Raw genomic sequence first — 27764 nt, 5'->3', positions numbered from 1 at the left:
TGGAATGGCTCAAGCACACTCTCCCAGTTTAAATGTACAGTAAAGACATATTTCTTTAGTCAGACATACACATAAAAGGGTTAGGGTTAAATTATCAAATAAGGCCACGCCTACCCGATGACGCAATATCTGTTACGCTGTTCTGAAATCCCTGGAAATAAGTGCATCCTGTTGTAGACTTTCCACCACAAGGTCCGAGCATTCCGGGATGCTTTTCTGTTCAGCGCAGTTGTAAAAAGCAGTTCTTTGAATTATTGTAGTCTTCTTCAACACCAAGGCCACAGCGCTGACCCTCACTGGATGTTTTTTGATTTGTGCACCATTTTGTGTAAACTCTGGTGATTGTTATGTCTGAATGCCTGCCTGGCATTAACACCTGTTCTAGGATCAAAGTAAGCTAGATTTTTTTATAAACATCAACTGATGCACTTATGCACTTCCCTGCTTTCACATGATTGGCCGATTGTACAAAAACATGAATGTGCACATATATGAACATGTAGAAGTTTCACTATTAGAATCCAACATTATTTTTCTGTGTCCACATTGCAAGAGTCACGTTTGCTAATGAGCAAGGTTAACATCTATACTAGACCGTAATAACACACTGACGCCAGCATCATCTAAAGCGAAACTAAAGTAATGAACACCAACTGAACACAGCGGGAGAATCCCAAAGAGATTGATGAGTTCAACCCGAAGTACAAGCTTCGGTTTAACTTTCAACCTGAAATATTATTGCCTCCTATGATTTATTTTCGAGTCAATTTCCTGAGCAATGTGATCAATCAGACACTCATTTCCTTTTGAAAGTGTGGGAATTTGTTTTGATTTGTTCAAGGTCTGCTGCAGTTCACTGCTGTAATTATCTAAACCTGCAATATATTTTTTTTAAATCAATTTGTGAAGCAGAATCACAAATGACTGATTTGACTGAGATGGAACACATTACTATATAATATCATATATAATACAAACAATATTAGAGAGCTTGTTTTACCTCATAAATAAAAACAAAATTAAAATATATGGTATTGTCTTGTGGTATGTAAATTGTGAAGGGATTTACTGAAGATAAATGGAATGCTAATGGACACTTTCATCATCAATAAAAGAATAAGAAAAGCATTTATATTTGTAGATCTTCTCAATAATACATACACATACATTCGTATTACACACACTAATTACAATTGGGATGCCTTTGACTGCCCTTCCATGAGTGTTTCCAGGTAAACTTGCCCTCGGCAGGCCGTCCCTCAGCCCTCTCTACTGGGAGATCCATGATGGATAGAGCCTGTATGTAGTAAACTCATATTGCTCAAGTGTGTGTGTGTGTGTGTGTGTGTGTGTGTGTGTGTGTGTGTGTGTGTGTGTGTGTGTGTGTGTGTGTGTGTGTGTGTAAAACACTTCAAGACGTGCCGTTATTGCTACCGGTGGTAACCACAACCATCTTTGTTTATGTTCCTATAACAGGATGTCCTGTCATTTTTTCCTTCATCGATTCTCCAGTATTGCCTTATGAAAGATTTATGGAATGTCTATGAATGTGTTATGAAGACATAATTACCTCCTGACAAGCATCCAAATGAAAGATCTTTGTGCACAGTCCTCCGAAATGCTGCCTACAAGGTATAGCATCTGGAATATCTGGGGTCACAGCCTGTACTGTTATAGTGAATGTACAGTATAGAAGCAGTATATTACCATTCACTGTACGGAACAAGTAGGTCGAATTTTCTAGTAGACTCTTAGTAGATCATGGCCACCCGCTGCCCTGTCTTTGCTTGGACTTCGTTCTTTAATTGCGATCCCCTGGCGCATTTTCCCTCCTAATGGCACGACTCATTAATCAGAATCCCCATGAAGCCCAGAGCACCCTGACTCACGCTAAATTATTCGAATTACTTTTCATTAGTGTGGCCTCGGGACGGCCTGGTTCTTCTTGAATTCCTGAACACCTAACTGAGACTAAAAAAAAGACGTGTTATTTTTTCCCCTAGGGTATGCGTCTCGCTTAGCTAGCATGGTGGTTCAAATGAGGACTGAGTTAGTAAGCATAGTATTGCTCATGCAAGCAAGACAAATTTCCTACGTTTCAATGAGTCACTTTATCTGTTATTCTAGCCTTATATCCGTCGGTAGACACAAAATTTGTCAGGAAGGTTAAATTTCTAAAAAATCTCTCCTATTTTAAGGTGCACCCCAAATTACAAACTTATGCACTATCCTATGCCATTGTGCTGTATAAATAGTGTGAGTAGTGTGTTTGCGTCGAAAATTCCATAACGGAGAAGAAAGGTTCTTCAAAGACCTGGATTATGCGTACAAAACTAACAAATATAGCACTATAGGGTACAGTACATTATTTTGGATGCAGCTTCATTGGTAGACATCTTCCTTTAGTCCTTGATTCTGATTGGTCACAAGGTTTGAGTTCATTTTTAACAGCTTATTCATAGACTTGAATTTTGGACAGTATATATATTAACAGAATTAAACACTTATATGATGAATTTTGATATGAACCTGAAGCTGTGAGGTAAAAAAAGCTACACACTGGGGGTTTAGAAAATCCGTGCATGGTTTCTCGGTATCCGGTAATTCCTTCAGTTTTCATTGCCTTCTCGGTTTCTGTCTAATCAACAACTTCTCCAAGGATCTTAGCGTGTTCCATTTTGCACCAAATATAGCACAGAGTAATAAAAGGTATTTTTAAAAACCATTATAATGCTATTTTAATGCTTCAATCTCGAGCTGTCTAACGTTCTCGTCCGTTCACAGGAAAAACAGCTTGTTTTGTCTTTTATCCCTAAATTGTTATTAAGGGAAACTGTACAAAGCACCTGGGTCACAAAGGCAACTTTTTTCCATTAAAACAGTTTTTCCCATCTGAGATGTGTTTGCTATTTCAGCAAAAAAGAAAAAGGAAAAAGAAAGACAAGACACTAATGAAATGTTGTACTTTTGATTTGGTCCCTTTGTGACAAAAAATCCACCAAGCATTTGCATTCTTATTTATTTCAAACAGATTTAATTAATTATTTTGTGTTTTGGAGGCCTATTGCCAATTTGCTGTACTGCTTATTTTCCCAGTGGTGTTCAGAATCAACTATTAACTGGATGTTTTCTTAGATTCATTCATTCATTCATTTTCTACCACTTATCCGAAATTCTCGGGTCACGGGGAGCCTGTGCATATCTCAGGCGTCATCAGGCATTAAGGCAGGATACACCCTGGACGGAGTGCCAACCCATCGCAGGGCACACACACACTCTCATTCACTCATACACTCACACACTATGTACAATTTTCCAGAGATGCCAATCAACCTACCATGCATGTCTTTGGACCGGGGGAGGAAACCGAAGTACCCGGAGGAAACCCCCGAGGCACAGGGAGAACATGCAAACTCCACACACAAGGCGGAGGTGGCGGGAATCAAACCCCCAACCCTGGAGGTGTGAGGCAAACGTGCTAACCACTAAGCCACCGTGTCCCCCCTTTCTTAGATTCAATATTGCAGTAAAGTTATTTTTCAGTGTTACATGGCTTAAGTTCCCTCTCATGGAATCTCTCATGTAGGTGTCACCATTAAAAAGAAGTTACCTCAAACCACCGCAGACAGAAGAATAAAGGCTGTAATTTGTTTGTCTCCATTCACTGTCTAGATTTCAATTAATGACCTTATTATGGAAAGGGAGCATGTAGACAAGCAGCATGGCCCGTGCCGCTAGTAGAACTGATTGCTCACATTAATCAATAAAATTCAATATTCAGCTAGCGGCCACGCACCGGCGATGCTTCAGAGTCTCCTCTCGGGCTGAGTTTAAGAGAACCGAAATGAGGCGTTTAATCCGGAGACGACAGCTAGATAAGTGGAATCAGAATTATTACAAAACTGGAGGAACAGAAAAGGAAATGCTAAACTACTTCCATCTTTTTTGTCTATTTTCTCTACTGCTTATCCTATGCAGGGTTACAAGAAGCCTGGAGGGTATCCTAGGGAATGCAAGCGACACCATGGACAAGGTGGCAAGCCATCCATTTAGGAAGGAGCCTCCAGTGTTAGAAGTAAGAAAGTCCACAAGAAAGTCTTCAGATAAAGACAAAGTTCTCATTATTTACCAGATATTATCACATTCTCATAAGGTTTTTGAGGTGGTAATTTTGCATCACTTTCCTAGGGTGGGTGCAGAGCACTGTGGTAAGCTTTCTACCTCCATATGAACACGATTCAGCAGTTCTTTTATGCTTGTGTCACACACAATGCAATAATGCAACAGGAAGTGGTGTTCTGTATTTATTTGTGGATTAGGTGTGGATTAGTTGCCTGCAATGAAGCATAAATCTTCAGTCAGTCAGGTGTTTCAGAGAATCAAAATCCTTAGCGCTTGTACGTGTGTGTGCGTAATCGTGCTAGCGCTGTTAAGCCCAAGAAAACACAACCCTGCAGGTATTGCTGGCTATTGTTCCTTATTCTCCATGTGCAGTTGTTTATGTTTTGATAAGTCCTGTCTCCACTCTTGTGTTGACTACCTTATCGTGTTCACCTGTTCTGTGTTTCACCTTGTTTTGGTTTGGTTATTCTTTTTCCTTATCGCAAAAAGTCTCGCGAAAAGTTCTGTGCACTTCTGAGAATCTCCTAACTAACTGCAAATTACAATCACAACTCTGTACAGCCCATCATTAAATAGTCTCTCTATTGTCCTGTTTTGTCCTAACTAATACTTTTCTGCATGAATCAAAAATTGGATTTTGATTGTGCCGTTTAATGATCTGATAATTAAGGGATTTTAAAGCCAGGAAACATTCCATTCCATGGTACTTAAGGAATAGGAGTGAGAATTGACAGCCACCAGATTAATTAAGTCTTTTCTCATTTAGCTTTATAGCATGAACATCATGGTGAAGTACCATAGTCCTCATTAATAATAATTACTATGCAAGTGGGAAATGTACTTTTCCATGATGGGGGGAAAAAAGCTCACAATTAGTCCACATCCACAGTACTAATTAGCAATGGATGTGTCATTGACCCTGCTAATCTCTTAACTTGTTTTTAAATTTGGTTCACATGAGATCAAATCAATATTGGATCTTATTTATTAGCAATTTACAGTAAATAACATTTATGGGGGAAAAAAAACACAAAGAAAGCCAATACTTGAGCATGAAATTACCTAAAGATACTGAAGATATAGAAAAAAAAATAAAGATAATAAGGGTAAATTACACAATTTTGACCCGAACAGAAAACAAAGGTTAATGACTCTATAGGACTTTGACTTTTGTGGGGTTTTAAAGAGTCGCCCAACCACCGGAGTCGTTTTACTTTCCTTCCTTCCTTTTTCGGTCACTCTTGTGGTCACTGGTTATGACCACAAAGACACCAAAGTGGCCATTAGCACAGAATGACATGAATCCCATCACGCTAAATGACTCTGGTGTGCATTGATTCAGAGTGATAACACACACACACACACACACACACACACACACACACACACACACACACACACACACACACACACACACACACACCTAAAAATATGTCTAAAGCTGAACAAAAACCCAAACAGTAATTTGGCTCATCTAGAGTTTATCGCAAAGACAAAAATACCTGCATACAATTACTTTATATACAGTCATTAATAAGTATATATACGTAGATATCTGTAAATAATCAGAATATAAGGGCAAATAAGTTCTCTTGTATGATGCAAAGCTACAAGAGCCATCAGTGTAAGTTAAAGTGCCCTCGTAGGGATGAAGTCAGTCACATGGACAGCTAGTAGCAACAAAAGTCAGCACACTGATGTATAGCATTGACAGGGTGATTTATAGTTCTGCTTCCTTATGTCCCTGGGTGGTTTCCCTCTGAACTAGTTGAGAATCCCTTGTGCTCATTTCTTGGCTCAGTACAAATAGCAAAGTCATCACCCCATGACCGCGATCCTCATGGGAATCCTGTAGCAGAACCCCGTTATGTCTTTACCAAACTTGAATGAAGAGTCATTTTTTGTTCTTTTCTAGGTCGCAATGCACTAACCAATCCTTCTTCTTGTCTTTAAAGGTGAGAGATTGAAAGCCATAAAAAATGACGAACCCACTCGTTCGTTAGTGGTGCTAGCATGAAGGAAAACCAAGAATCCCAGCCAGAGTCTATTGCAAGTGTCGACCCACATGGAAGAACAACACGTTCTATTCAATTCAATTCAATTCAATTCAAGTTTATTTGTATAGCGCTTTTTACAATAGACATTGTCTCAAAGCAGCTTTACAGAACATAAACATAGAGCAGAAGGTAAACATAGGAATAATAAAAGAAAAAGAATTGACAGAATAAAAAATTCTAGATTATTATTAGATATAAATAGTTCACAATCTGTATGTATTTATCCCCCTAAGAGCAAGTTTGAGGTGACTCAGGCAGCAGTGGCAAGGAAAAACTCCCTTAAATTGGTAAAGGAAGAAACCTTGAGAGGAACCGGACTCAAGGGGGAACCCATCCACATATGGGTGACACTGGGGGTGTGGTTGTAATATATACATACGTAATATATGTAATACGTTCTAGCATTTCCTGGAAATAAAAAGCATAGAACATATGGTTTTAGTCCTACCATTAACCTTTCATTTACTACTTTAAAAAAAAAAAACAAAGAAAACTCCAAATTCGTACTTGGAAAGTTGGGAAGAGCTCCTCAACCCCCAAGCTACTCATTAAACCAAAATGTCTGCTGTATCAGGATGAAATAGCACTTCTTTACCTTTAAATGAGTTACACTGTACAGTATATACACTTGCTTCAGAGCAATCAGCATTGTTTTCTTTCAGAGAACGTTAATAAAAAGCCGGATAACAAAAGACAAAGATGGATGCAAAAAAAACAAAGCGATACAATTTGAGGAAACTTCATAACTCAATTGAACGTGTTTCTCTTTCAATCTTGCTTTTTGCTTGAATGATGATATTAGTCTTGTGCCCTGTTTGGTTTCCTGATTTGTAGTTTCATGAACATCAATAATAATGTATGGATGGTCTAAATTAAAAATACTCAAAATGCTGGAGTTTTGGAACTTGGCAGAAATAAACTTCAGGAGACTAGAGAGCTAGGGTTCCTAAAGTGCTGCCTACGGTAGCTTGGCATTATCACTGATGTCTTACAGATGCCAAGGCCTCTGGCATTCATATCCTCTTCATGGGGTTCCACTCGATATGCTGGTACTGTCTCAACAGTCCTGCTTGGCATACAGCCTTCAAGTTAAGATGGTAGGGGGGCATGAAAAGTCAGATAGACTTCACATGCAGCCTTTACTTCTCTCTTATTATTCCTCAGAAGGTGCTGAAAATAATGACATTAGTCCCTTATGTACGAAATTGTATCTACTAATATATCAGCTAACTGATAGTAAGTGTAAGTCAGGGATTATTCACAATATTAATATTATGTGACATCGGCTTTCTGACATTTCCACATTTCAAAATTAAAAGCTTCATGCCTGTGATTAGCGGAATTAGCAAACTGAGCTCATATAAATGGTTTCTTGCAGACTTTACTGGCATGCTGTGCTTCATTAATGACATTGCCACGAGGACTCGAGTTGACACTGCTCTCAGCTAGAAAAGTCCTCTGATTAATTCCTGCCCTAATTAATGCTCTGCACATTTATTCACCTTAAACAGTCACGAATAAGAGGTTGATTTGACTTTGAGCCTCATCAAAGGGCCCTAACCGCATATTTATCAAATTCATTCATTTTCTACCTCTTATCCGAACTTCTCAGGTCACGGGGAGCCTGTGCCTATCTCAGGCGTCATCGGGCATCCAGGCAGGATACACCCTGGACGGAGTGCCAACCCATCACAGGGCACACACACTCCTTCACTCACATACTCACACACTACGGACAATTTTCCAGAGATGCCAATCAACCTACCATGCATGTCTTTGGACCGGGGGAGGAAACCGGAGTACCCGGAGGAAACCCCCGAGGCACGGGGAGAACATGCAAACTCCACACACACAAGGCGGAGGTGGGAATCGAACCAACAACCCTGGAGGTGTGAGGCAAACGTGCTAACCACTAAGCCACCGTGTCCTCCTTCTTATCAAGTTATCAACTGAAAATTAAATGTAAAATGCAGGGTGATATTTGAAATTATATTGTGTTTAAGTAATATTTTGCACATCCTACTCAGCTGTGATTTGCATTCTTATGCAAAGGGAATAAATAAATAAATAAATAAACAAATAAACAAATAAATAAATAAATCCCCCTTTAAAAAGTCGACTATAGTCCAACTAGAGCGCACTATTTTGCCATGTTTGCTCAGGGTACTTTGATCAAGTCTGTTTATTGGATCAGAAAAATCCATTTTGGTGTAAATGTTTATTCAGGCTGAGCTCACACTCAAATGTAAAACCATTTATTTGTATCTGTGTGTTTAGACAGAGACGGTGAGAGAAAGAGATTGAATCATTTCCGTGTATGTGAGAGAGACGAACAGCCTAAATCACAGGGCTTTTATTTTAGAGCTTCTTCTTAGAAGTTCTTGGACAGTTATGAGTTTAAAAAGTTAGGTCTTTTTGTGAAAATAAAATTTTCATTTTTTTAAAAGAGCAATTTTAACCCATTGTGTTTCATAGGCATGGAATAATCAAACAAAAAAAAAGGTTAGTTCTTTAACTAGCATCTATGCTAACTGCATGATGATGTGCTGCAATAGTATATGTGATAAAAGGAACTAGCTTGTTTCGTAAATGTTCCACAATATGAAACGTAACTAAGAACTGATCAAAGATTTTATGTTACAAAATTGTGATCACTACTGAGGTTTACAAGAAATAAAACATAGCAGCAAATGCTGTTACTGGAAAATAATCGATTCTGACTGGAAACAGTGACACTGCTTCAGGGTGGGTGACATCACATTACACCTCTTCCTCATTGAGTATTATCCTTCCATCATGTAGGCAAATGTTTTATTCCTTATCTGTAAAAGTCATGTAAATTTTAAAAGGCTATCCGTTCTATGGCTGTGATTCGTTTTAATGAATTCCATCCCACATAAAATATTTTTGCAGTCCTTTGAATCGCTAATTGTATACTAAGTGTCTGATTTTCTGTTCTTTCAGATCTTTCACTTTGCTCTTTCTCTCACTGATGAGCTGATGGTTATGAAAATGAAGGAATTATGAAATTGAAGCAGGTCAAGACTCATCCTCCTGTAATAAGGAAGAAAAATGACAATTTAAATTTGGAGATTAATGGATTTTTCCAATAAGGCACTCTCACCATGTCATAGCTAGTGACCTTTTCAGATTGAAAGATGACTCCATTCTACCTTGGCAAGGATGTATTCTCCAATTTATAGCAGCTTAATCCAATTATTGAAATTCATAGTGCTAATGTAATAATGCATTTGCAATTGCAAATTGAATTGCAGAATACGCATTTGTACTGGACGTTCCAATACAGGTTATTGTCAGTTAAGCAAATATTAAAAGTCACAGTACATCGTTGCTATAACTTTATCTATTTTATGATTACTGCAACACTTATATATCAAGTAAGCAATCAATGTGTATTCACTTATTTATTCATTAATTCATCTTCAATAAGTACTATAACCTGGTCAGGGTCAAGGGAGATTCTGGAAAGAGTAGAAAGGTAGAAAGGCAATTCATCACAGAGCAACACAGACATTTAGAATCACTAATCCATTTACTGGCATTTTGAAGAAAACTGTAATACACAGACGAAACCCACAGGGACACTTGGAGGAGGTGGGAGGAAAACAAAATACCCAAAGGAAACCCAAATGGACATTGGAGGAGGTGGAAGGAAAACAGAATACAAAGAGGAAACCAACATGGACACTGGTAGCGATCAGAGGAACCCAGAATACCCAAAGGAAACCCAAATGGACATTGGAGGAGGTGGAAGGAAAACAGAATACAAAGAGGAAACCAACATGGACACTGGTAGCGATCAGAGGAACCCAGAATACCCAAAGGAAACCCAAATGGACATTGGAGGAGGTGGAAGGAAAACAGAATACAAAGAGGAAACCAACATGGACACTGGTAGCGGTCGGAGGAACCCAGAATACCCAAAGGAAACCCAAAAGGACATTGGAGGAGGTGCAAGGAAACAGGAATACTCAGACAAAACCAACACGAACACCAGGGTAGGTGGGAGTAAACAGGAATACTGAGCAGAAACTCACAAGCACAGACAGTATCCCATCCCAAGCTTAGGACAAATTTATGGGACCTTGGAACAGTAAGGCCATTAAATTTTATTTGCTTCTTTAAAACATGCTAAGGGTCTACACAGTTCAGGTCAGTGGATTATGAAAAAAGCAACAGTCCATATTCCTAATAAGCCACCTTGTCTTATTTACAGTAGTGTCCAATTTTAGTTACCACAAGCAGCAAACCAATCCACGTTCAAAATCTGCACTCACACAAGCCCTTTCCTGATAAGATTTGAGACCCCCTGCCCTACAGTTATGCTTGTGTTCAAATATTAATGTTAGGTGAATGGTACATATATAGTTAAAGCAAAATATGTTTAGACCAACTTGTAGTCAGAAAATAAACCACATAGCAGGCTTATGTTTAACTGAGCTATTTCTTCAAATCCATGTATCTAATGAACAATACATATGGACTTGATATATGAAGGAGGACAACAATTCACAACACAATACTTCACAATTGTTGTAACTCTCTCTCCTTACTGACCTTGTGTTTTTATCCCCATGGCTAATCTCTGATTTGATTAGCTTCTTTTAGCTAAATAATTTACATAAATCCATGTAATTGGCCATAAGAGAGAGGATCTGCTACAGCTGGTTCATGTTTAGAAAACTTCAAGTACTGTACTTGTCCTGGCTCATATCATGTGACACCTAGGAAAGAGAGATAACCAAATTCTGCATGTGTACCCTCACTATAAGACTCAACATTTGTGAGCATGACATCTAACCCATATGTGCTTGTTGAACATCTAATTCCAAGATCGATCCTGTGCTTTGCTGCTATAAGAGCTATAAGGCTTTATACTAGATATTTAAGGGGATTTGTCCATTCAGTCACCTGAGCCTTAGTGAGGTCAATCACTGGCAAAAAAAAAAGGTTTAGTGCAAATTCGGTTTTTCTGAAGGTGTTCAGTGGGAATCGGGTCAGGCTCTGTACAGACCGCTAGAGTGAGTCTACACCAAATTTGGCAAGCTATGTCTTTAAGAATCTCATATTATCCACAGGGTCATTATTATGTTGTAACTAAAAACTGCAGCATGCAAAAACATTACAGAAAATTGTGTGGGGTTTTTTTGTGACAAATTTCTTGCAGTAGTTTCAGAAAAGGCCCACACATTAGTATCCACATAATGTTGGCTAAATAGTGTTTATGGTACAGCTTGCTTAGTGGTGTAATTTGTCAAGCTGGGACATGCCATCCAGTGTATAAGCACTATATGAATATCTTGTGTATGCTTAAAGGCATTTAAGACTTACGGGAGCAATGAAAATAGTGGAAAAGCCTATAAAAACAACTTATCTCTGCATACAGCATTGATGCCAGGGGTCCCTCATGAACCCTTCAGAGGGCAATGCCCTGAAAAACTGCTCTTACCAACTGTTGATCTGAGATTCACAGATATTGTGTCATCTAGATGAGTTATATGATGCACCTGATGTACTGATGTGTCTGTCCATATCAGCATGTCTGTTCTGCACATGTCTTTAATTATTTACATTAATTTCAGTACATTGGTCTCTATATGTTGAGAGCTCCACCTGGCACCCCACACCTCTTAATGGTTTGACATCCCAATGGGATGCCAACCTCTGCCATAGAGGTTACACAGGGGGACACTCCATTACACAGACTTCATGGAAATACAATAGTCTCTACTTTTTACAACTTGAAATGCCTTGAATCCCAGCTGCTAGGATACAGAACTGTCTGCGACACCATGATACAGAGATGTGTAAAAGTCATTAATCTTGTAAAGACCCAAGGAGATGGTAAGATGCTGAAAAAATAGAGTGCCAACTTGGTAGGCCAGGGTAGACCAGTCTCTGAAAGGCAGTGCAAAGAAATGTTCTCATGCCTGGGCCACACTGCAATGTAGAGGTCTTCTCGGGTCTAATGTAATGTACCCGACCCTAAGTGACCCCAATCACTTTTTACCTGAACCCATATATATATATTTTTTTTAGAAAGACCCGACCCGAGATAAGCCCGAAAAAATTTAACCCGAACCCGACCCGACCCGACCCGTTGGCAATTTTTATTTAACCCGACTGGACCCGAATGCTGCATAACTCTACACTAAAGTAACCGCTACAGAGTGGATTCAAAATTAATTGACAGGTCTGCTTCAATGAAAATTAGCTTACCGCCAGCCACACTTTGCCAGCCACATGTTGCAAGCGGTCTTGGCAAACAGAGGAGAGGTTGGAAAAGGTCTCGAGTCGATGCACACACGCGAGATACAGTAGTTCGGGTCTTCTCGGGGTCCTTTCGGTAAAAACACATTTGTTTTAAATTACCCGAGACCCGATGCCACTATTATTATACCCGACCCGTGTCCGAGGTACACGTGAAACTTTTAGTGTGGGTTCGGGTCAGACCTCGGGTTTTCGGATCTATGTGGACCCGTGAAGACCTCTACTGCAATGTGAAGGCAAAAGGATACTTGACTGATCGGTTGGTGGATGCTGTGTACATCATTTTAAATAGGAAGACATTTAGTTAAGTCCACAGAGGTCCAAAATTGGCAGGTAAAAACATGCAAAAACAATCATCTCCGCCTAAAAGCTGCGATTGGTGGATTAAAAGTGATGCTAGCCTGGTGCTTGGCGGTCTCAGATTGATGACATTGGAGTAAAGGTTGGAATTTGTTTAGCTTCTCTTGATGACCTTTTAATGGTATGCAAACATCCAGACAAGCTGTTTATCTGCCCCAGACCTGCACCACGGCTAGAATTTATTGTCCACATTCATCAAAACAAACCAGAATCCATTAGTTTGAAAGTGGCTGTGTGCTGCTGATTGATCAGAGTCTCCTCTGCAGTGATTTTATGATGATAAAAATAAGCAACTTAATCCAGAATTATTATTATTATTATTATTATTATTATTATTATTATTATTATTATTATAGGTGTGAGGCACGTTCGCCTCACACCTCCAGGGTTGGGGGTTCGATTCCCGCCTCCGCCTTGTGTGTGTGGAGTTTGCATGTTCTCTCTGTGCCTCGGGGGTTTCCTCCGGGTACTCCGGTTTCCTCCCCCGGTCCAAAGACATGCATGATTGGCATCTCTGGAAAATTGTCCATAGTGTGTGAATGAGAGTGTGTGTGTGGTTGCCCTGTGATGGGTTGGCACTCCGTCCAGGGCCTTGATGCCCAATGATGCCTGAGATAGGCACAGGCTCCCCGTGACCCGAGAAGTTCGGATAAGCGGTAGAAGATGAATGAATGTTCTGTGTTTCATGTTTTGACATGAAGCAGAAGAAGACCCTGAAGATGACCCTGCCTTCTTCTGCTTTGTTCTGCTGTATGCTATGGATAATGCCTAGGTTTGCTGGACTTGCCTGAATAACATAAATGTTGAATTTATGCTCTTGCATCCCACCCATTTATACCACTTTACACTTTTTATCCAGTTTGAAAAACAACCTGCTTTGGCTGTGCAAACAGCCAAATAAGAGATTTCCTGAAGACCTATGGCTAATTTTATCAGCATCTGCGTTATCCTGACTTATAGATAATGATCCTAATGTACCAGACTCATTGCTCTCAGATCAATATGAAAACACCAGGCAACAAATTTTTACCTACATGTAATTATGCTTATTGCATCAAAGGCCATGGATCCACTTGTTGTGGCAGTTGTAGCTCAATGGTTAAGACACTGGACTAGTGATGAGAAGGTTGTTAATTTACATTTACGACATTTAGCAGACACCCTTATCCAGAGTGACTTACAACTGAGTAACTGAGGGTTAAGGGCCTTGCTCAGGGGCCCATCAGCGGTGGACCTGAGGCTCGAACCCATGACCTTCCGATCAGTAGCCGACACCTTAACCACTGAACTACCACATCCGCATAATTCAGCAATGCCAAGTTGACACTGTTAGACTATTGAGTAACTCACTCAACCCTTAATGACATAGTGGTATATAAATAAAATGCAGTCTGCCACATGTAAATGCATGAACAATGTGTTGATGACACCATCATGATCTTTAATATTTATAGACTCCTAGTAGCTGCATGCATGCGTTTGACTTTCTCTTTTAGAGAGCATTTAAATTAGCATTTATGACAATTTTTCCGACAAAGAATATCTCCGTTTGAAGTCAAAGGCAATATAAAACTTCTTAATAAAAAGATCAGAGACAATGAAAGTTTTTTTTTTTCTCCATACAGTTCATTGTCCACCAATTTGTTCTAAATGAATGAATCAGAAAGAAAACTATTTTAACAGTAGCCTCAGAAATGGCTTTGACAACAGTAATAATTCTAAACTCCTGCTCAAGAAGTAGAGTTGATCACTATTATGCTATAGCTAAGCTCCATTTTTGGGACTTTATAAGATGGAAATGAATGGAATCAACTTCTTAGTTCTTCTTTCGTGATGCTTTTCCAAGCTTTTACCTCAGCCTTTTACCCTAGGGGACTGTATTATGATTGACATCCTGGGCTAGAAGGAAATCAGCCCCAGCCTCAAGCTCATACGTGTTACTGTTATGTACACAAACCCTTGTAGCAAATAAGACACTGGTGCCAAAATTGAATCGAATTTGTCAACCTGTACATGCTCTTCACGCACAGTCTTCAGGACAGATCCTGATTTGTATGTGAGAAAGAATGATGAGTTTAGCTCCAAGCCAGGAGCAGGAACACATGAATGCAGATACCTGTAAGAGATCATGTCAAGATCAAATACAGAAATTTGGCCCTTGCTTCTTCATCACAGGAATCTCTGATCCTCCAGTCTTAGCTTTGGTTGAAAGCTAGAAGATTTCATTAGTATTCAGCACTTGCTCTAAACAACTGCATGAAATTTTCGACCTCATCCATGGGATGCTATTGGAAATGAATATAACATGCTGTATCTTTCTTTCAGTAACCTCCTACTTTGCACATCTACCCATTGTGTTTTTATCATGAAATAAATATTGATCTAAAGCTCTACTGGAACGATTTTCCACATAACCATACAGTACAGTATGTTAATATCAAGAATAATATCATGATGTTCACTTCTAAGCTAGAACTAAGCTGCAATAACTAGCTAGCGATCATTAAGTGAGGGCAGATCTGTAACATCATGTATTCTAGCAACTCATGGTAAATCTTTGTTTAATGAAAAACACACCAACACACACACATACACACACACACACACACACACTCCATCTTGAAGTCTAACTCACTTCATACACTTCAAAGAAAGTGTCGGCTTCCTTCTTCAACCCATTCACACTTTACACACAAACACACACCCTCACTCATGTCACAACTGTGTGACCTCCCCGAGAGACGATCCGAGCAAGTGAAAGCCTATTTTCGAATAGGCTTGGGTTCATACCCAAATATGAAAGCAGCACTTCAGAGATGTATGTCTCTTTATTAAAATAAATGTATTTATTTTCGCAATGAACCGAAACATACGGTACTGTGCAAAAGTTTTAGGCAGGTGTGAAACAATGCTGTAAACAAAATGTACAAAATGCAAAGTGAGCAAACAAAAGAAAAATCGAAATCAAATCAATATTCGGTGTTACTACCGTTTGCCTCCGAACCAGCATGAAGCGATGGCACGACCCCCACAGAGCCCTGATCTCGACATCATCCAGTGTGTCTGGGATTACACGAAGAGACAGAAGGATGTGAGAAAGCCGACATCCACAGAAGATCTGTGGTTAGTTCTCCAAGATGTCTGGAACAACTTACAGTACCAGCCAAGTTCCTTCAAAAACCGTGTGCAAGTGTACCTGGTAGAATTGCTGCTGTTTTGAAGGTAAACGCTAGTCACACTAAATATTGATTAGATTTAGATTTCTCTTTTGTTCATTCACTGCATTTTGTTCATTTCTGAAAATAAATGTTTACCACTTCCATTTTTGAAAGCATTCTTTGTTTACAGCATTGTTTCACACCTGCCTAAAACTTTTGCACAGTACTGTATATCTTATGCTAATGATTAAGATGAAATCTTAATATTCAATAAAAAGCACTTCGATATCACGTTTATGTTTTTTCTACTTTTCTACAAATTTCCTTATATCCTTACACACCTGCGTGTTTTGAAGAATCGGCTCGTGGGGCCAACGTTTAAAAACGATTCAGATTTGTTAATACTGTCTCTCTTGGTGGTGCACGCTGTCAGGCTGAGCAGTAATGATTACTGATGAGTGTGTGTGTGTCATTGTGTTTGTGTGTGTCCTTTCCCAATGTGGTAATGGGTTCTGGTAATGAGAATGCAACACAAATCGAGTCCTTGTGCACCTAAACAGAGAAATGCAAAAAAAAAAAAAGAAAAGAAAGAAAGAAAATGATGAGCCAAACAATAGGAGACCAAGCAATTATACATGGTTTAACAGAGGTTCAACTGAGGTCCAGCAATCTGCTCCTGAATCAGAGCAACCAGATGAATAAGCATTCTGCCTCTTAATCAGCAAAGGATAGAGAGAGAGAGAGAGAGAGAGAGAGAGAGAGAGAGAGAGAGAGAGAGAGAGAGAGAGAGAGAGAACGCGCAATAAGATTTTTTCTATTCAAATGCCATTCAGTTAGATAAAAGTAAATTTGCCAAGCTGAAGTATGCATTTATAGCACTGTTGTATTTTCAAACCAACTAGTATTATTTAATTCACCTTTTCTATGTTCTATATGATCATTTCTGTAGTAATTATTACAGCGGGACATAGATCATTAAAACCAACTGCCTAATATCATGTAGGTCCACCGCATTCCACCAAAACAGCTCTGCTACCTGAAGGCATAAACTCTTCAAGACCTCTGAAGGTGTGCGGTGATATCTCATACCAAAACATTGGCTGCACATTATTTTATGTCCTGTAATTTTTGAGTTGTGGCTTCCGTCAGACTTGTTTGTCCAGCACATCCCACAGATACTCAATCAGGTTTAGATCTGGTAAATTTGAAATCCAAGGGAATACCGTAGGGGGGCACGGTGGCTTAGTGGTTAGCACGTTCGCCTCACACCTCCAGGGTTGGGGGTTCGATTCCTGCCTCCGCCTTGTGTGTGTGGAGTTTGCATGTTCTCCTTGTGCCTCGGGGGTTTCCTCTGGGTACTCCGGTTTCCTCCTTGGTCCAAAGACATGCATGGTAGGTTCATTGGCATCTCTGGAAAATTGTCCGTAGTGTGTGAGTGAATGAATGAGTGTGTGTGTGCCCTGCGATGGGTTGGCACTCCGTCCAGGGTGTATCCTGCCTTGATGCCAGATGACGCCTGAGGCTCCCCGTGACCCGAGAAGTTCGGATAAAAGCGGTAGCAAATGAATGAATGAAAAGGAAATACCGTTCAAATAAGGGTGTGTACTTGGTCTGCAACCATAAGCAGGTGATACATCTCAATGTATATTCAACCAAGTTGTCTAGCATCGCAATTTGCCGCTTTTTCAAATTGATTTGTGATGTTCCTGTTTAGCCAGGTTACAAGGCATCAACAAGTAGAACTTAAGTTTTAGACATTTTCTGAGTTGGCTTGGGCTTGTCTTGTTATATCTGGTCTTGGTTTTGACCAAAAATAACATATGTAGCATATTTATTTACTGCAGAGATGTAGAGAGAAACAACAACACACAAATCAAGCCATCTAGTTAAAGTAAAAGCTTGACCTCTGGTTTGCTTTAAGACTTGAGGACTTGTCTTGATATCGGCTAATCCTGGCCTTGGACATAACAAACTCAGACCTACTATGAAGATCCAGTCTCAGAATCAGACCGAAGGGGGAAGGGGTAGTGATAATTGACAGTGACCTGATTTAAAAGTTTGGTCAAACTTGCTTTAGGACCCTTCAAAATACATTTCTCTTTGACTATCTACTGGTGCTAAGTATTGCCAAACATGAGCACAAATTAATACTACAGAGTTGTCATTGATGGCATGTGATGGGATTGATGGGATGTGGTAGCTCAGTGGTTAAGGTGTTGGGCTACTGATCGGAAGGTCATGGGTTCAAACCACTGGTCCACCAAGCTGCCACTACTGGGCCCCTGAGCAAGGCCCTTAACCCTCAGTTGCTCAGTTGTAAGTCACTCTGGATAAGGGTTTTGTTTGCTAAATGCCGTAAATGTACGGCACTGATATGGTATTGGTTCTTTCATTGGTATTTTTTTAAACATACTCCTTCTAAGCCTGAAGATAGGTTTCAGGTCAAGCTAAAATTTCAGGTCAGCCATCTCAGTGGAGAAGCAAGGCCAAGAAGAGGTCAGGACATCAGCAGCAAAGATGGATACTGAAGAAGAGTAGGGTTATTCATGATCTAGGATCAATGATTCTGCAATGATGGATGAATTAACTTAATAACTTTCAAAGAAGTAAAATACTCTGAGACGAAGCCTGAGTATGCTGGACCTTCACTGAAAACAAAACGGTAAGTGAAACACTTCCAGGCCGTTTGTCTTGATACTCTGGCAGGCTGAAGCTCCCAGCATACTACAAGGTCATCTGTAATGAAACCAGCAAGCAAAAGGGGAGTTAGGTTAAGATAGCCTGAACAGGTACCCAGGTACTGTAGCTTGAGCCTGAGGATCCTAGTAGGCGGAATTGTCTTCTTCTGACTGTTCCCTATTTGCAGCTTAACAAACAATGGGTCGGCATACTGATTTAAATTTAGTTAAAGTTTGTTTTGATTGCTTCCTATCAGGTCAGTAAAATGAAATGACTGACTTTCACAAAATCTTTTGTGTAATTTAAAAAGTGAAGCTCAGTAATGTAAATGAAGCTTCAGATACGTGAGTCTGCGTTTATGTAAATTTACACAAACTCAGGAGCTCTTGTAGCATGCAAATGTTCCATATTTAAAATGGGTTTATCAGCCATGTTTGCCTTACATTGTCACGGCTTGCATCTAATTCCTTCATGAATCACATGGAAAGGGGGCCAAGCACTCCCGCTTGCCGACTGCCCCCGATACTGTCCTACGTGTGTGTGTGTATACTTATGTACACAAAGTAAAGTGCATTCATTTCCATATCTTTAGGACAGTTTCAGGGTGGTTTTATGGGGCACTGTTACTGTACAGTACAGTGATAAATGCTTTTACCGTACGTTTTAGCCTGGTGCCATTGTTTGCTTCCTCTTATTGTTAAATGCCAATCAATTCCAATATAGTACAAAGTAATTAAAGTAAATGTAGTTACTGTAAGTCAGTTTGTGCTTAATTAGTTCTAAAATATGTATTGACTGTAATTTCCTGGAATGCAATGAAGAATATATGTATGTTTACACACTGCCTGAGGCCTGGATTACTGAGGCTAAGACCGCATTACATTTTACTCTAGTAAATAAACTTCACAGTGGTGAAGATGAAGAAATCTGGAAGTTATATATCAAAAATTACAAAGGGAAAAATTATTTGTATCTAGAGATCCTTAACTTCATTCCCAGGTTATACCAAAATGCTGTATTTAGGTACTCAGATAACATAATACACAGTAATTAACACTCACCCAGTTTGTCATAATTACATACTGATTTGGCTTTAAATAAAGCATCAGTATTTGGGGAAACTTTCAATGCTCTTGAATTACAGCGTAATTGAGAGGTGCAAAAATAGCTGGTTGAGTTTGATCTACATATCAAGTCCTTATAAAGGAATTATATGGTTCTGTTTGACTAATTTTGTGGGGGGCATGGTGGCTTAGTGGTTAGCACGTTTGCCTCACACCTCCAGGGTTGGGGGTTTGATTCCCGCCTCAGCCTTGTGTGTGTGGAGTTTGCATGTTCTCCCCGTGCCTCGGGGGTTTCCTCCGGGTACTCCGGTTTCCTCCCCCGGTCCAAAGACATGCATGGTAGGTTGATTGGCATCTCTGGAAAATTGTTCATAGTGTGTGAGTGTGTGTGAGTGAATGAGAGTGTGTGTGTGCCCTGTGATGGGTTGGCACTCCGTCCAGGGTGTATCCTGCCTCAATGCCCAATGACGCCTGAGATAGGCACAGACTCCCCGTGACCCGAGGAAGTTCGGATAAGCGGTAGAAAATGAATGAATGAATGACTAATTTTGTTACCATGTTTACCCCACACCTCTGGGGTTGGGGGCTTGCCTGCCTCCGATCTGTGTGCTTGGAGGTTGCATGTTCTCCCCACGTTTCAGGGGTGCTTATTCATGCTAGCTTTTTTTTTTTTTTTTTGAAATAATATGATAATAAGGTTGGTTTGAGATCCTTGTCATAATTTAGCATTTCTTTTTTGTGCTAATGAGATAAATCATTATGGCAAGTATTTTAATATCATGCTTTTTTCTGATCATTTGATTACAGGTCATTGTTGCTGCCGCTAATGGATAAGATTATCAAAGAATCCTGCTGTCTACTTTGGCAGTGCTTTAATAAGCTGAAGCATAAAATAAAAAACAAATGCTGTGAATTAAATTATATATCTGCAAATCATAAACATGTATTGAAACCAGATTAATGTTACAGTAATGCAGAGACAAGCATAGGGTTGCCTAATTATTAGGATCTATTTGGGATTGCATAAAGGACCACAAGCATTTAAGCATTCACACAAAGGAATGGGAGATGAAACATGGTAATTGGGTTCATATGAAATGAATACAAGTGAAAATGTCCATTTTTAATTATTCGATCCACAGTGTGTGATGATCATGGCCATTTCAGTGGCACAAAATCTGATTGATTGTCTAATTGGGTGTGAGCATGCCATATATTGGAGATGTAAACAAGCACGCATGGTGAATACGTCTTCTCATTGAACTGAGCAAATGCATGTTCATGTCATTTATGGGCATAGAATTATTAAAACAATTACAGTGCGTGTGTAAGAGAAAAAGAAAAAGGGAGACAGAGTCATCAACACTGGGATTAGTCCAGACCTGTCTGTTTGGTTCTGTCCCAGCTCTAAGGACACAACACAAAGACTCACAGTCTCACACTTTGTTTGCCAGTTATCACATACACAGAAAAAAAAACCTGCAAGCTTATTTCAGATTAAATCACACACCATATGTCGGCCTTAATGTCCCGGTTTGCACTCCACACTCCAACACACACACACACACACACACACACACACACACACACACACACACACACACACACACACACACACAGTGTTATACACACACAGAGTGATATATACACCTGTCCAAATCTCTTCTCCAATTTCATAGACGTTTCTTTGTCTCCTCTGGCAATATCATACACGCATGTACCTGTAGACGTCCGTGTATCTCTGATATCCGTCTTTTTCATGGAAATAATGAAAAGAAATGCGGTAAGGTTAGGGTTAAGGTTTTTTAATTGGATGTGGCGATACATAAGCAAATGCATGTGACATATAAGATTGCACCGAGTCACAACACTAACTTCAGCCTCTTCAGTATTACCTTCCAGTGTGTGTGTGTGTGTGTGTGTGTGTGTGTGTGTGTGTGTGTGTGTGTGTGTGTGTGTGTGTGTGTGTGTGTGTGTGTGTGATAAGCTAGCAGCCAATGGAGTGTGACTGCCTGGCTTGATGGGAGCTCCAGAGGAAGTATGGCAAGCTAGTGCCATCTAGTGAGAAATCATTCATTACCATGAGTACTCCTGTTGGATATTGTGTGCAGGCATGATTGTGATATTCGAGGGTAAATATTTCAACAAAAGCTTAAAACAAGAGGCAAAATTTATACTAATGTCCTGATTCCTGGTTTGCAGCAATTAGCCAACAAGCTGCAGAAAGTCAACCAAGACATTTCCAATTTCCAAAACTTTAAGCACTTCCTAAGGAATTGTGAAATGTAATCACTCCGGTGGATACTCCTGTATCTTCACTGTGGTCTCCATACTGTTGAATGTGCTCGATACAGCTCTACCAAAAACAGACAGGCCGACTATCTGACTATACAGTGTCCAAATGACTTTTCTGCTTCCTCATGATTCAGAGAAACAGAGTCTAGGACCCTATCCACACCTGAACACCCCTTATTCTCAACTTATTGCCATAAATCATACCTGTAGTGTGAGCTCCTGCTTCACCACCACTGTCTGGTACACTGACTATAAGACTACTGCCCTAGACCCAATTTTATTCCGTCTTTCATCCATCCATCACCAATGTATAACAACCTAAGGTACTTGAACTATGCCATAAAGGGCTCTCTTCCCACCAGAAGGACAGAAGGAAGCATCCATCTTTTCTTCCAGGAGTGGACCATTGCCTCAGATGCAAAGTTGCTCAGGACATTTCTGGATGAAGGACATTTCTGGACATTATGTCTGTTAAGTAATGTTTTTGGAGGACTACTGGAATAATCAGCGTCATTCATTTGAACAAAATTCATGTGTAGTACATAGAACCCATTTCAACACACACTGATTGTTTTGTCTTCTATTACAAGTACATCTTGTACGGCTTGTTTTTCGTGTGTGTGTGTGTGTGTGTGTGTGTGTGTGTGTGTGTGTGTGTGTGTGTGTGTGTGTGTGTGTGTGTGTGTTTGTCTTAAACAGTCTGTTTATTTCATAGAAATCTGTATGTTCAGTCAGGTCTTTGTCATCTTCCAGAGAAAATGGTGCCTTTGATTCTGTCAGTCACCCAGTTTGGACCAGTTCCCAGTCACGCACACACACACACACACACCTCTGAGTAATCTTGGATGATGAATACAGCACACATATGAGTGTGAAGCTTGTTATTGTGACTTGAAATGCTCCAAAGAGAACATAAGTTTCCTCCTTAATGAGAAAAAGCCCCGTATCTCCTTTCTCATTACGAGCATGGCCAGATGCTTGCTCGAGGACTTCTAGCTCTGGACAGCACATGGGACAGCAGGAGCTCAAAAATAAATGCCAGGTCCTGGCAATGTCTCACACTGTAGTGCTGTAGTGAAACATTAATATTCTAGGGAAAGTTTGATGCTTCCCTGAGTTAAGAAACTGCTTTTATAGCCATAATCTAGGTGAGATGCAAGAGTAAGACCTGGGAATGTTTGCGAAATACAAATATTTAAGTAGGCAAGTATTTTAGTAGAAATTGAGGTTATAAATGATTTGTTGTTGGAAGGAGTGTTGGTGTGGGTGGGTGTGTCTGTGGGTGGGTGTGTCTGTGAGTATCTGATAACAGTTTGCTGCCGACCACAGCTATCATCCCCCAAAAAACTCATCTCTTGCTTGGAAAATATTTGATGGATGGTCTGACTACAAGATGTTGTCACTTACCAATTGGCATCTGTGTGAGTGGATAATAGGTTTGAAAGGAGTTTTGTATCCTAACTTATTTTTATATGGCACAGCACTATTCATGACACGGTTTGTCACTTTAACTCAAAACAAATCTACATCATCGAGTTGAGATAACGTCCTATATTTATTCGACTCCAGGCGGTACAGTGTCCGATTTGTTCTCTTCAATCTTAACTAGATGAATGATGACACGCATTTGTTTTGGGATGTTGCACTTGGGCCTTGGTTTAATTATACTGTAATGTATTTTCTAACACATTGATGATATGGTTATACAGAGTTATTAGCAACCTACTGTATATACACCAACATGTCATCAGGGTAAACCACTACTTATGTACCAGAGCACTTAATTGACAAGCGACTGGAATTATAGATGACTATTCCCAAGCCATATGGCATCACAAGATATTCAAGGTGGCTATGGAGAAGACACTTGCACTTCTGTACTCCTTATGTACAAAGTTATACATAATTCACAGGGTGAGTTGAGAGAACATTTTGCCTACCAAAAGTAGGGCATAATCATGTTCCTTTGTCATCTGGAATACCCTTTGATATTGGATAGAGATTCCGCCATCACTTTTTTCCTCTATCGGTAATGGACGAAGGGAAGATGGTTGTTTGATTGTCCTTGTGACAGAAGGTCTATTCCACAATGCCAAGGCCAATGTGCCTGGAGTTTTGTGGAGTCTTGCCTGCTATAAACTTTTGCCAGCTCATGGAATTCAGTGCACACACTATCCTCTCGTTTGCCTTATTTGCTGAAATTTCTACAGAAGTGAAACTATACTGGGGGGCACGGTGGCTTAATGGTTAGCATGTTCGCCTCACACCTCCAGGGTTGGGGGTTCGATTCCCGCCTCCGCCTTGTGTGTGTGGAGTTTGCATGTTCTCCCCGTGCCTCGGGGGTTTCCTCCGGGTACTCCGGTTTCCTCCTCCGGTCCAAAGACATGCATGGTAGGTTGATTGGCATCTCTGGAAAATTGTCCATAGTGAATGAGTGAATGAGAGTGTGTGTGTGTCTGCCCTGCGATAGGTTGGCACTCCGTCCAGGGTGTATCCTGCCTTGATGCCTGATGACGCCTGAGATAAGCACAGGCTCCCCCTAACCCGAGAAGTTCGGATAAGCGGTAGAAAATGAGTGAGTGAGTGAGAGTGAAACTATACTGGATCTGATCGATCTATAAGTCAAGTCAAGATCTATATTGTCAAGTTCAATGACAGGACTAGCAGAGATTTAGTCGAGGCTAGGAAGGGGGTTGAGGCCAATTCATGATGAACTCCAAATGAATGCAATTGGCATTCATTCATTGTACAATAGATTAGTCTGTTTTTCTAAAGGACGGTAGCATTAACATTACGCTTATTATTCTTGGTCATAGCCAAGACCATACTTAGCAAGATGCCCAAGTGCAATGCATAAGACCAAGACAAGTTTAAGTAGAAATACCAATAAATCTCAGACTTTCAAAGTTCAAGTCACTATTGTATTATATTATAATGATAATTATATCATTAGGATTCAAGTCTTCTCTACACAAAGCTTTCTCTTGGCATTGTGGTGGTTCAGCTGTGTTATATGAGCAGGGATCAGAATTAAGCCTCTTGCTCAGAGTTAGGTGTCTGTGCTATCAGTGAGACACTGAATAATGAGATCTCTGGGTCTAGATGGATAGCTTGTCACTCTCATATGCTTGCATTCTCTGTCATTGTCACTGAGTTACTAACTCTTGTGCAACAGCTTGCTATATATGTCTTTATCTGGCATTGCAGATTGGCCTTGGTTTTGGAAATGACCCTCATTTTTTAGGCCAAAAAGCATTTGCAAGTCAGATGCTTACTATCGATTGATTCAACATTTTGTTCATTTTATATTTTATTCCAGAAAACTATTGTACTGTTTGTCTTTACTCATCTATGACTGTATACATAAATGCTTTATAATCTGACTACCCAGAAGACTCCAGGTCTCATCCTTATGTTGTGTTACGGAAGTTTCAACGATGTTGATGACATTAGTTTGCTTATAATCTGCAATTCTCTAAAGCTGCTTTAATGGCCATGCTTATTCCAATCAAACTGAACTGACTTGAAGAACTGTTGAAAGTCTTGCACTCGTTCGATATAAGGGAGCATTAAAGTATCACTGTCCTGTAATAATGAACAATCACTGGTGCTGTCGTCTCTCATCTGTGTGTTTGTAATACATGGGTTATAGTGTTAGTTAGCGCCTGCTGTCCATCAGAGCCTCCACAGCAGCTCCTGTCACATTGCTGTAAAAGATGCTATCACCACGTATACACTATCAAAGCAATGGCTCTGAATTTTTTTGGACAACGTGCTAACCCCTAAGCCACCGTGCTTAATATAAAAATTTCTATAGCACTGGAAAGCTCTGCAAACACAGAGACAAAATAATGTACTGAGATAGCTTATGCCATCTTTTAATAACTTTATTACTGAAATACATAATCCCCATTGTAAATTATATGTATGTCTGCTAAAGGCGGGGACGTTCCCGACCTTCAAAAACCTCAGTGTTAGATGTTTACACTGTCATAAATTGCTGTCCATGCGTACATTCCATATAATAAGTAAGCTTGGTTATTTAAATTATGGCTTAGTAAATCATAGGCATCATATTCTGTGCCATATGATGATGATGACACTCTAACATACTCTGGGACTGATGATGGCAAGCAGTTGTGATGTTTTTTTTCCAGACAGAATGATGCTGTAGTATCATTCTAAGCACCAACACTGTATCATCTCTTACTTGAAGCATTGCTATTAAGCGTCCAACTATAGCCAGTGGAAAATCCTGAACACAACACTTCCTAAAAACTTGGGTCATGTGAGCTTTAGATGGTTCCAGTGGGACTCAATCCCAGAGTGCTTGATGCCACACCTGACTGCCTACAGCTTTCTCTGTGTACATGTATTGTGCTAGTTTGACCTACCATGACCCTGATAAGTCTGCGCAACATGATCTCTGGGACTGAAAGGGGCTTGGATCTGGGTTTATGTGCCGTCCAAAAAGCTGTGCGGGATCAGACGAGGAAAGATTATATCAAGGGATAGCAGGTTCTGCCGAGACCTCAATCCTTTTACTTGTGCATTTGCCAGCTGGCATGGTAGACCGAGGCAGCTCTTAAATGTAGCACGGCAGGCTCATTCTTTATGTGTAGGTCTGTGTGTGTTGTTTGGTGTGTGTGTGAGGGAGGATTCTACCAGAGAATTATATTTTATATGCCAAAGGCCACAGTTTGATCATAATTATCCAGAGATACAGGTAGATTGATGGCATCTAGAGAGAGTAGGTCTTATTATGCTTTCTAATAAAAAGCCATCCATTTCTTTAGCTGTAGTACGGTATGCTAATAAATCAGTTATTTGACTCAACTTATACGTCGTATAAAATAAAATTGACTAAATCAGAGCTTTTGGTTTTTGTTATATCTTCACCCTTGTCCTGTCATTGGCCTGGTTCCACGTTTGAGCAACAAAGTGGACATGGACACATGGACACCTTGATGAAATCCTTAATCTGGCCAGCTAACATCAGTGATCATGAGTTTATAATAATTTCTGCTAAACGTATGGTTAGTTTTATAGCTCTTTTAAAGTTAAAGTCAAGAGATTATGTGTTGTTGATGCTACGAGCAGCCATGTTGACATAAGCTAATATCTCATGTTGGACCAAATACACCTTCCCAACTATTATGTTGAACACAGCATTTGTTTTGATTCTGTAACCTACTGTTTATAGAGTTAACCGTGCTTTAGTTCTTACTGTAGTCCTGTTCCTTTGTCTTATTATAAAATGAATTCACACCTTCGGTCAGTCAGAAGTGAGTTTAGCAGCGTTGCAATGTAGTGGCACTACAGCATCATGATTAATAAAGACTTAACAATATCTTCTTATATCTAATTTTTGGATATAATAATCATCTGATCAGCTTTCACAATGCATAACTGAATCCGGTAGCATTTTCCATGGCATTTTGTTTCAAAAGCAATACACTTATGACATCTTTGAGGGCAAAAGGTTAATTACAACGTCCCATAATGTCGCACAATGGCATATAATTAATGCTAAACTGTGAAAAATCGGCCGCTCAAGAAAGTACACGGTCGAATAATAATTAGATATGTGTGCTTTCGACATCAAGGTCATTAGGCTGCATGTGCCTAACAAATGCTTAATTAACCCGGAATCAAAATCGCTAATGTTCATTAGCTGTGTTGCCGTGCTGAAACCAATCCATTAGGACCCTATATTAGATGTCGTTATCATTTATAAT

This window comes from Tachysurus fulvidraco, chromosome 1 (genome assembly GCF_022655615.1).
Source record: "Tachysurus fulvidraco isolate hzauxx_2018 chromosome 1, HZAU_PFXX_2.0, whole genome shotgun sequence".
In the NCBI taxonomy this organism is placed as follows: Eukaryota; Metazoa; Chordata; class Actinopteri; order Siluriformes; family Bagridae; genus Tachysurus; species Tachysurus fulvidraco.
The sequence above is the reverse complement of the archived record's forward strand: the minus strand, read 5'-3'. Positions refer to the sequence as shown.